The sequence below is a fragment of the Mustela nivalis genome, assembly GCF_964662115.1.
Source record: "Mustela nivalis genome assembly, contig: HAP1_SCAFFOLD_164, whole genome shotgun sequence".
Classification (NCBI taxonomy): Eukaryota; Metazoa; Chordata; class Mammalia; order Carnivora; family Mustelidae; genus Mustela; species Mustela nivalis.
In genome coordinates this window covers 1,183,706-1,194,894 of record NW_028136461.1, presented here as the reverse complement: position 1 = coordinate 1,194,894, position 11,189 = coordinate 1,183,706, and the positions used below count along the sequence as shown (strand labels likewise).

The window sequence follows — 11,189 nt, the reverse complement described above, 5'->3', positions numbered from 1 at the left end:
CCAATGCATCTGAGTGCAATTAAATTTGCTTACCCAGCATATCCAGAAGCATATTTCTTCAGACTATCCCATTCCCCACCTTACAGGATTTACCACAATTAGAAGACATGGGATAGAGGATAGATAGATAGATGTATACATAAACACACTTGTACATACCCATATGCATATTTTTTCCTGTTAATGATACTCATGCAAATAAAATTTAAGCTCAAGGAAACCTGTCTTGTGTGTTACTTAATATCCAGTTTTTAGTCAACATCCAAAAACAAATAATCCAATAAAACCATGGATAGAAGACATGAACAAGTGTTTCCCCAAAGAACACATTCAAATGTTCAGTAGATACATGATGTGGTATATATGTTCAATGGAATACTATGCAGCCATCAAAAGAAATGAAATCCTGCTATTTGTGATGACGTGGATGGAAGTAGAGGGTATTATGCTTGGCGAAATAAATCAATCTGAGAAAGACAACTATCATATGATCTCCCTGATATGTTGAAGTGGAGATGCAACATAGGCAGTTTCGGGCATACGAAAAGAAAAATGAAAAAAGATGGTATTAGGAGGGAGACAAACCATAAAAGACTGAATCTCACAAAACAGACTGAGGGTTGCTGGGGGGAGGTGCGTTGGGAGAGGATGGTGGGGGTATGGACATTGGAGAGGGCAGGTGCTATGGTGAGTGATGGTGAGTGCTGTGAAATGTGTAAACCTGGTGATTCACAGACCTGTACCCCTAGGGATTAAAACACATTATATAAAAAATTTTAAAAAATAATTTAAAAAACCCATTAAAGAAAAAACACAGATTGCAAGCCCCGAGCTAATCTCATATTCAATCAAAACTTTTGAAAGTTTTCCCCTTAAAGATCAGAAGAAAGACAAGTGTGTCCATTTTCACTACTCTCATTTGACACAGTAGTGGATGTCCTAGCCAGAGAAACAAGGAACACATAGAAATAAGAGACTCCAAAAAAAAAAAAAAAAAAAGGAAGTAGTAAAATTTTCTTTTTTTGGATAACATGAACTTACATGTTAAAAAATCCTAAAAAATTCACAATAAATTTGAATAAACAAATTTAGTAAAATTACCAAATACAAGATCAATATATAAAAGAAAAGAATTTTGTTTTGTTTCTTTTTTTTTTTTATGGACTGCTTCCCAGTTTGTCATGTCATCCTTGTTCAGTGATCACGCTAATCTTCTCTGCACCATTCCAATTTTAGTATATGTGCTGCCAAAGTAAGCACAAGACAGGAGCATTTTAACATTCTAATGATGAACTATCTGAAAAAATAAAGAAAACAATCTAATTCACAATAGTATCAAAAATAATAAAATACTTAGGAATAGATTTAACTAAGAAGATGAAAGATCTGTACTCCATAAACTATGACATTGATAAAGAAATTGAAGGTGACAGAAATGGAAAGATAGCTCATATTTATGAATGGTAAGAATTAACATTGTTAAAATGTCCATACTACCGAAACCATCTGTAAATCCAATTCCTATCAAAAATCCAATGTTAGGGGCGCGTGGTTGGCTCAGTGGGTTAAGCCGCTGCCTTCAGCTCTGGTCATGATCCCAGGGTCCTGGGATCAAGCCACGCATCAGGCTCTCTGCTCAGCAGGAAGCCTGCTTCCTCTTCTCTCTCTGCCTGCCTCTCTGCCTGCTTGTCATCTCTCTCTGTCAAATAAATAAATTAAAAATCTTAAAAAAAAACCCAATATTATTGTTTTACAGAAGTAAGTAAAGAATCCTAAAGTTTATATGAGACCATGAAAGACAACAAATAATCAAAGCAGTTCTGAGAAAGAATGAAGAAGGGAGATTACACTTCTTGATTTGAAACTATACTACAAAGCCCTCATGCTCAAAACAATAAAGTATACTGGCATAAAAACAGACCAATAAACAAGTAGAACAGAATTGAGAGTCCAGAAATAAATCCTTTCATACAGTCACCTAATATTTGACAGGGGCCAACATATGTAATGGGGAAAGATAGTCTGTTCAATAAATGATATTTAAAACTGAATAGTCACATAAACAGTATGAAAAGGGAACCTTATATCACTCATAAGTCTGAACTTGAAATAGATTAAAGACTTAAAGGTGATGCATGAAACTAAATTTCCTAAAGGAAAACATAGGAAAAATTCTCCTTGACATTGGTCTTGCCAATAGTTTTTTGGATACCAGACCAAAAACACAAGCAAAAAAAGCAAAAATAAATAAATGGTATTACATCAAACTAACGTTTCTGCATTGCCAAAAAAAGGGAGAGAGAATGAAAACACAATCCACAGAATGTAAGAAAATACTTACGAATCTTATATCTGAAAAGAGGTTAATAACCAACAGATACAAATAGAAAAAAATATATGATTAAAAAAATAGCAAAAGGATCTCAATAGACTTTTTTTTCAAAAAAGTTATATAAATGACCAACAGGAGCATTAAAAAGTGCTCAACGTAAAAATCTCAAGGCAAAGTCCTTATGTTGTTGTTGTTGTTGTTTACCTCTGAAAAACACAGCAAGATATTAGAATATATACTACCAAAAAATTGAAACTAACCAATTTTGGTAAATATTGGGGAAAACGGGGAACTTATGCACTGTAATAGGGATATAAATTTGTATGGAAAACAGTATGGAGATTATTCATATTATTAAAAGTAAAATTACCATATGATTCAGTAATCCCACTTCTAGGTATCTATCTAAAGAAAACGAAGTTCACTGTTCAAAGACATATCTGCACTCTTATGTTTATTATAAAATTATTAACTCTAAGCAAGAGATGGAAATAACTTCAGTATCCATTAATGGATGAATGAGTAAAATAAGTATGGTAAATATATACTACGGAATACTACTTAACCATGAAAAATTAAGAAATACTGCCATTTACAACAGCATGGATGGATCTTGAAGGTATTATTCTAAGTGAAATATTTCAAAGATTTTATATATTTTTTTAATTTATGTATTATGATATCCCTTACATACAGAATCTGAGGAAAAGGAAAACTAATGGAAACTTAGAGTTGAGTTGACAAGGGGTGAACCTGGGGTGGAGTAAGATGGTCCAAGGGTGCAAACTTGCAACTATAATATGAAAAAGTTCTGGGGATCTAATGTACAGCATGATGATCATAGTTAATAAGATATACATACTTTTTTTTATTGTGCTTCCCTTTAATAAACTTTGCATATATCACATTCTTACAAGTTGAAAGTTTATAGCAATCTTGTATAAAAGAGGTCTGCTGCCACCATTTTTCTAACAACATTTGTTCATTTTGTGTCTCTTTGTCACATGTTGGTAATTCTTGCAATATATCAAGTTTTTTCATTATTATTGTATTTGTTATGGTGATCTGTGATCAGTAATTATGACCCACTGAAAACTCAGAACTAGTGTACTTAAGGTATATACATTGATTTTCTTTAAAAACATAATGCTTTTGAACAGTGCAGTATAGTTTTTATTTTTTATATGCACTGGGAAACATAATTTTTTATATGCACTGGGAAACCAAAAAATATAATAATTTGACTTAGTTTATTGAGATAATCACTTTATTGAGGCAGTCTGGAACAAAACCCACAAGACCTCTGAAGTTTATCTCTACTATACTATATACATAAAAGTTGCTAAGAGAGTAGATCTTAAAATTCCTTACGATACATGCATAAAAAACAGTGGCAACTATACGAGATAGTAGATGTATTAACATTTTTGTGTAGATTATATTGCAATAAAGATGTATACCAATTTATCAAATTGTACAAAATTTACACAATGTTAAAAGTTTGCAATGTTATAAGAAATCATTTCTTAAATTTACAAATATGTCGATTTTTTTCAATAAAGCTGGAAAAAACTTTTTGTAGAATTAATCTATTTTTCAAAAAAGGAAGTAAGGCAGTAGAAACTGCAACTAACTCTGAAATAATAGAATATAAAATCCATTTTTGGTATATACACTGTGACAAAAACTATTACTTAGTTTACAATGGAGGAGTACTTATGAAGCATGAAGGATGGTCTATAAAAAAGGCTGAAAGAGCTCAGTTTTAAGGTTTAAATTTAATATCTTCTTTTAAAATACTAAACTGACCACCCAGTGTTCCAAACATCAATGTCTTAACTGCATGAATTTATTTCATACAACTCTATAATCTAGTTTCATAAGAAAGCAGCATGCAAAGTTTGAATAAGACAGACTTGCTTAAGTTTCTTTATGTTCAACAGTAAAGGATACCTCCTTAAAAACAAATAGAAGAAAAATCAGCATATTTATTATGATAATTATTATTCATAAGGAGATTCATATTGAATTAGGGAATATATATCCTCAGAGGGGGTAAAGTAAAATGAAATTTATGTTGGTAAATGTGTCTAATAATAGTCAATACAATGCCTCAATATAAATGAATATTACCATTTTGAACAATTTAATTACTATTACTAGAATTATTATAAGTATAAAAATAGCTATCATTTTAGCATGGAATATGAGACTCTCATGCTCCATGCTTCATCACATCCACACAACAACGCTGCATAATAAGTATTATCATCACCATTTCATGGGTGAAAAAACTGAGGCTAACACATTTAGATAACTGGTTTATGATTACATGGGTAGCAAAAATGCATCACACTAATTTAGGCTTTATGATTTCAGAATTGTACTCTTTCCACTGCACATTCTATTACTCTGTAAATACTTGGCCTGTTTTCATTTGGTTCTTTAATTTTATTCATGTGGTGATGGCTTAAAGCTTCCTTTAAAGGAAGCTTAAAAATTTCATTTAACCAAAAGCTCCCAAGAATTAAAAATGCCACGGATCTAATGTAGACACGGATATCATTAGTTAATGGGTAACTATATATTTTCCACCCTAGTGAGATAACAATCAGAGTATTTTTCTAAGTTTTAGTCTCTCAGTGTTAAAAAGGACTTTGTTAAAATAGAAATATTTAGACAAAGGTGATCAAAAGTCTGAATCAGGTCACCTTAAGGTAAATATTAGGAACCTGAGGAAACAAATGGAGATTTGAACACTGAGCTATGATATAATGAATGGTTTCAAGTATTTAGTAGAGTATAGAAAAGCCCTTTAAAGCCTGGTCTTAGCCTAGCATTGCAGCTTCTGGGATATCTGTCTATCTATCATCTATCTATCTAGATATAAATTTGAAAACTTTTTTAACTTAAAGATTTTGAGAAATAGAACATAATCAGCACCATAGAAGATCTGTTTCTGATAACAACCTAGCCCCTCCTCCCAGTTTGTTAATATTCTCTCTTATTTAATGTAACATTGTGCAAATAGACCACTACTGAACTGCCGTTATGAATGAAATAGCTATAATCATCTGTTTGCATATCCTGGTGAAAATATTCATTTAGTTCCATGTTGTATTTCTAGGAATGGACCAAATTTTTATTTTTATTTTTAAGTTTTCTAAATATTGTCCAACTTACCTCAAATGTTTTTATTATGGGCACTTTCATTCTTTCACATTCTTGCAAGGCAATTTTACTGTTGCCCAATATGGTAAGTGTGTAATAGTATGTCATTTTAGGTTTTAATTTATTTTTAATTTAATTTAATTTAATTCCAGATTCATAATAAAGATAAACAGTTTTTATATATGAGTGGCCATTTGGATTACCCTTTCTGTAAAGTACATGCTCAAATCTTTTTTTTTTTTTTTAACTTTTTATTTTTTATAAACATATATTTTTATCCCCAGGGGTACAGGTCTGTGAATCACCAGGTTTACACACTTCACAGCACTCACGAAAGCACATACCCTCCCAAATGTCCATAATCCCACCCCCTTCTCCCAAACCCCCTCCCCCCAGCAACCCTCAGTTTGTTTTGTGAGATTAAGAGTCACTTATGGTTTGTCTCCCTCCCAATCCCATCTTGTTTCATTTATTCTTCTCCTACCCACTAAAGCCCCCATGTTGCATCACCACTTCCTCATATCAGGGAGATCATATGATAGTTGTCTTTCTCTGCTTGACTTATTTCGCTAAGCATGATACGCTCTAGTTCCATCCATGTTGTCGCAAATGGCAAGATTTCATTTCTTTTGATATCTTAACACTGTGTCATACTGACTTCTTTAATAGTAGATTTTCTGAATGAACTTTTAGCTGTGTAGGTCTTCTCTATTTTATTTTGAACTTGTTTTCATTTCAAAATCTTTATATTTATTTTCATAATCTGCTTTTATTTTTCTTTGTCTATTATCTATCTATCTATCTATCTATTTATTTGCAAGCAAGAGAGAGTGAGCAAGTGAGAGTGCAGGGAGGGATAGAAAAAGAAGGGAAAAGAATCTTAAGCAGGCTCCAGGCTCAGCACAGAGCCCAACTCTGGGCTCTATTTCACAACCATGACATCATGACCTGAGCCAAATTGAAAGAGATAAAATAAAAGTAAGGTGTTAAAAAAAAAGGAAAAAGAATTGGAGGTTTAATTAAGTGAGCCACCCAGGCACCCCTGTGGTATCTTAAATTAGCTGTCATATCTTTAAAGTTCTAGAGTATCCATTTGGTTCATTTATAAAACCTTTCTCAATATCATTTTTAGTGTCAGTTTTTTGTTCAATTTGCTTCCCCTCTCATTTCTTTGAGCAGAGTAATCAAGCCATTTTACAATCTTTATTGATCATTTTAACATCATACTTAATCCCATTTTGTCTATCAAATCTTGTTAATGGTTTTTCTTTGTGTGCTTTGTTACATTTTGCTATGTTCAAGACATTATATTTGAAACTCTTATTGAGTAGGGATAATTAAGAGCTATAATAACGGTATGGTCCTCCTTGGTAGGATTTTCTCTTATATCTGAGACTCTACAAGACAATCATACTCCAAATTCAGTGATTGGCTTTCTCAGTTTACACAGAAGGCAAGGTAGGCTATAGTCTTATTTCTGCTTCTCCTTGTGCTTTGGGGATCTCAACTTAAATTTGGGTTGTACCAAAGTCCTCAAATTTGATTGCTGCTGGATTTGTTTCTCTAGTATCAAGAGTCTATTAACAACACAGCTCAGTGTGTTTTAGCAGTTTCAAATGCTCTCATAGCTAAAATGGCTTCAGGGCATATATCTCTAGGCTCTCATTGTATTTCGTATTTTGGCCCAGTAATCCCTCACTTATTTTTATAATCATTCTGATATTTTTAACTTTAAAAGCTATTTTGTCTGGATTTTTAGTTGTCTTAAGTAGGAGTTTTTAGATCACCATTACTAGAAGCAACAACAAATATACATGAAAATATCTGCAGTAGTTTATCACATCTTTATGGCTTTGAACTTCCATAAGCTGAGGCATCCTTCTCTAATCACTTAGGCAAACTCCAATTTACCCTTTAATACAACCCAAGAATTGCTTCATTTAAGAACATGTTCAGGGATGACTCTTCCCCACTGTTCTTACCAACATTCCCACACACTCTTTGCTACCCACACCTTGTTTATGAACTTTCGTTAGGTATATCAGCGTGACCAGAATTTTGCTCTATTGTATTTTTGTCCTTTAGAGCTTTAATTAAATATGAATTCCATAGAAAGTCTGTCCCTTTTCTTTCAAACCTGGGTTAGTTATTTCTTCTCATTCTTTGTCAGAAGTTACTTTATTAGAGAAACTTATAGCTCTATTGTGACTTTGGAGCCTTTACAGTTTTTCGACTGGAAAAATCACCCATCCCTGAGATTTTTACGCAGCTTCCTAGCTGATATTATTCAGAAATCTGTTCAAAACAGACTTTTTCAGGGAGGCCCTTTCGGACCACTCAGTTAAAAAACCTCTTCTCAATCACTGCTCTTTTAAAAATGTGCTTATTTAGTTCAAATATGCATCTCTATTAAAGAAAAAGCAGTACGATTTTTTTTTTTAAAGTTGGCTTACCTATTATCTATCTCTCCCATTAAAATGATTCCTCTGGCCTGGGGTTTTGTTGTGCTCATTTTAGGCCAGGCACTCAATAAATTGTCTCTGAATGATTGAATTGTTTGACTCCCTTGCTAGATTCTCAACTTCATGAGGCCAAGGATTGTTCTATTCAGTCCTTCTTTATCCTCAATGTCTGTTATATTGCAGTCACTTACGTGACTAATGGGAAAAATCACAGAAAGAAAGAGTTAAAACTACAGAAAAACCCTGTAGGTTCAATAACACAAAGCTTTCTAAAATTATTTAGCCCAGGAATTGAATACTGGCTGCACTTTTGATTTTTTTTAAATGGTATTGAATTTAATTTAAATGGAAATACTGGAATGGTAGAATAATAAAAAAATTATAAAAGCAACTTGCTCCTTAAAGTAAGAATTATATAGGGCATCTCTTCTAGAAGCAAAATTTTCAAATGTCAAACATCTGAAAGCATAGAAGGAGAAGTAAGAGTGTGAATTGTACTTCAATGCTCTTTTCTTTATATTCAGCAAACAGCTTCATTCACACACCTTTCCAATTTTTTCAACTCTTTTGACAAAGCCTTCAGAGGAGTTACTGCTGATGACAACCATCACAGCCTAACAGGAGAAATTTTATAAAGAAAAACAATAGCATGTTTTTCCCAAATTGTTAAGGATATGGTGAAGCTCTGTCGGATTCAAAGGAGGAATGTGCAATTCCATGCTATATATAATAATAACTTGTTTTAATAGTGGCTTTGCAATTTTTCAGATATATCCATTTACTGAAACCACTATCAAATAAACAAAAACAAACAAATGAACAGGGGTTCGAGACAGAAATTATCTAATCTAAAAATAGCACATGTTCACAGAATACACAACACATATCCCAAGTACTACTATAGGCTTCAAGTAATAGTCAAAACAATAGTAAACATGATTCAGACCACACCAGTCAAATCATAAATGGGACCTTAACTGTAAATCCTTATCTTTAGATCAAAGCGGGTAATTGGGGGCTGAAGATACATTATAGAACTAATATGTTATAGAACTCCTCTGAAATGAGTCATTTATTCCATCACCTTTCCTGCACAGCTGCTGACCCATGTTTTGGTTCCTGGAAATAGCTGCTACCCTGTCATACTTCTTAAAAGCACATATATTGATAACTCTACTCATTCCTCCATTCCTCTGTGACCATCACTGTGTTAAAATGTGGAGTCAGCTGACTCACTTGTGATGGTAATAAAGTAGATGAGTTTGCAAAGTATTTTGTTATTTCTAAAAATGCAAAAACCAAATTACATTGAAATCATAAGGGGTGTTTCAGGGAGAGCTGTAGGATGTGGTTTCTTGTGTAATCCACAGAGATTAGCTCCAACACATATTTAAACTCTCCTCTAGGAGCAACCTTAGTGGTAAAGCAAGAAGATAAACAGATGTAAACACACCCTGGCACAAAATTATCACTTATGTTTGGCTTCCTAGTCTCCTCGTGTTACTTATTTATCTTAACTTCTCTCTGAAATCAGGGAACACAGAATCTCAATCAGTAGACATTTTTCTACTGAATTACCCAATAGTCTGATCATACCCCAAGACTTTTTTAAATTATTTCACTCATAATCCCAAATCTGCTTTGCTTCCTCATCTTAGTACACTGTAATTTGATTTCAAAATGAGGACAGTTGTCAGTAATGCCACATTCATTCATCTATTTTACAATTCCATGTGCTTATAACTATGAAGATATGTTAATAACATCCATTCCAATAAGCCACCCTAAATTTATTATCATGAAACAAGACCTCAAGAAAGAGAATTCAAAATCATCCATGTATTTGCAACTTATTGCAATAAAGCCTTTATCAATAGACTTCCCTGTGCACATGGTGGTCAAATTGCTGGTGAAAACCAGCCAGATCTATTACAAGCTTTCTCATGGCTTCTAGGTAACCCAAGTGAGCCTTTATTGATACTGGGAAGGGATAAAGCAGGGAAGGGATAAACAGTGCTATAAGATTTGGCTAGACAAAAGTAATGACTCTCATTACAAAGTGAGTATTTTTTTTTTCAAGCTTTAGTTCAGTTTATTTTTCTTGTATAAAACTATGTAGTAGCCACAGCTGGAGCCTGGGTCCTCTGAACAGAGACTCTGGTGTGGGTCTTCACAAGATGGTCCGTGAACTCCTGATAGGGAGACTTGGTGAACACAGTCTCCTTCCAGAGATCAGGGGTGAGATAGCTGTAGGTCTTGGAGATGGCATCGAAAGTAGCCTTGGCAAAGTTCCCTAGGGTGGCAGTGCAGCCCCTGGCCGAGGTGTAGCAGTCGTCAATACCAGCCATCATCAGCAGTTTCTTGGGCACAGGGGCCGAGACAATGCCAGTGCCTCTGGGGGCGGGGATGAGACGCACCAGCACAGAGCCACAGCGGCCAGTCACCTTGCACGGGACAGTGTGGGGCTTGCCGATCTTGTTCCCCCAGTAGCCTCGCCGCACAGGGACAATGGAAAGCTTCGCCAGAATGATGGCTCCGCGGATGGCAGTGGCTACCTCCTTGGAACACTTGACACCCAAACCGACGTGTCCATTGTAATCTCCGATGGCGACAAATGCCTTGAACCTGGTCCGCTGGCCCGCACGCGTCTGCTTCTGCACAGGCATGATCTTCAAAACCTCGTCCTTGAGGGAGGCTCCCAGGAAGAAGTCGATGATCTCAGACTCCTTGATGGGCAGGGAGAAGAGATAGATCTCCTCCAGGGACTTGATCTTCTTGTCTTTGACCAGGCGCCCAGCTTGGTGACGGGGATCCACTCCTTGTCCGCGGCCTTGCCCCCGCGAGCTCCGCGGCCTCGGCCCCGGCCCCGACCACGGCCCCGGCCCCGGCCCCGGCCCCGGATGCCTCTGCCGAAGCCACCGCGGAAATTGCCTCGGCCTCCCATTCCAGGGCCCCCGGGCCCTCCGGGCCCTCCCGCAGCACCGGCGTCATCCGCCATTTGGTGTTCTCTCGGAGAGGAAACAAAGTGAGTATTTTAAAGCAAAAGAGCCTGTTGGGAATATTGTTTTATAAAATAGTGGTTTTTTTTATTAACTTTTTAAAATTCAATTAGGTAACATATAGTGTACCAATAGTTTCAAATGTAGATTTCAGTTATTCATCCATAGCATATAATAGCTAATGCTCAGTACTTACTGTTATAGCTTCTTGAAAGCAGAATTTTA

At 35.2% G+C, this 11,189-nt stretch overlaps 1 pseudogene across 1 annotated transcript in view; it reads right to left on the bottom strand.

Annotated features, from left to right (window-relative positions):
* Positions 1–10,031: 10,031 nt before the first annotated feature.
* Positions 10,032–11,189, bottom strand: part of LOC309857007 (small ribosomal subunit protein uS5 pseudogene) — a 356,723-nt pseudogene continuing 355,565 nt past the window's right edge. The window contains exon 3 of the transcript XR_014316682.1: positions 10,032–10,498. The product of XR_014316682.1 is annotated as a small ribosomal subunit protein uS5 pseudogene (transcript). The remainder of the gene's footprint in view (positions 10,499–11,189) is intronic.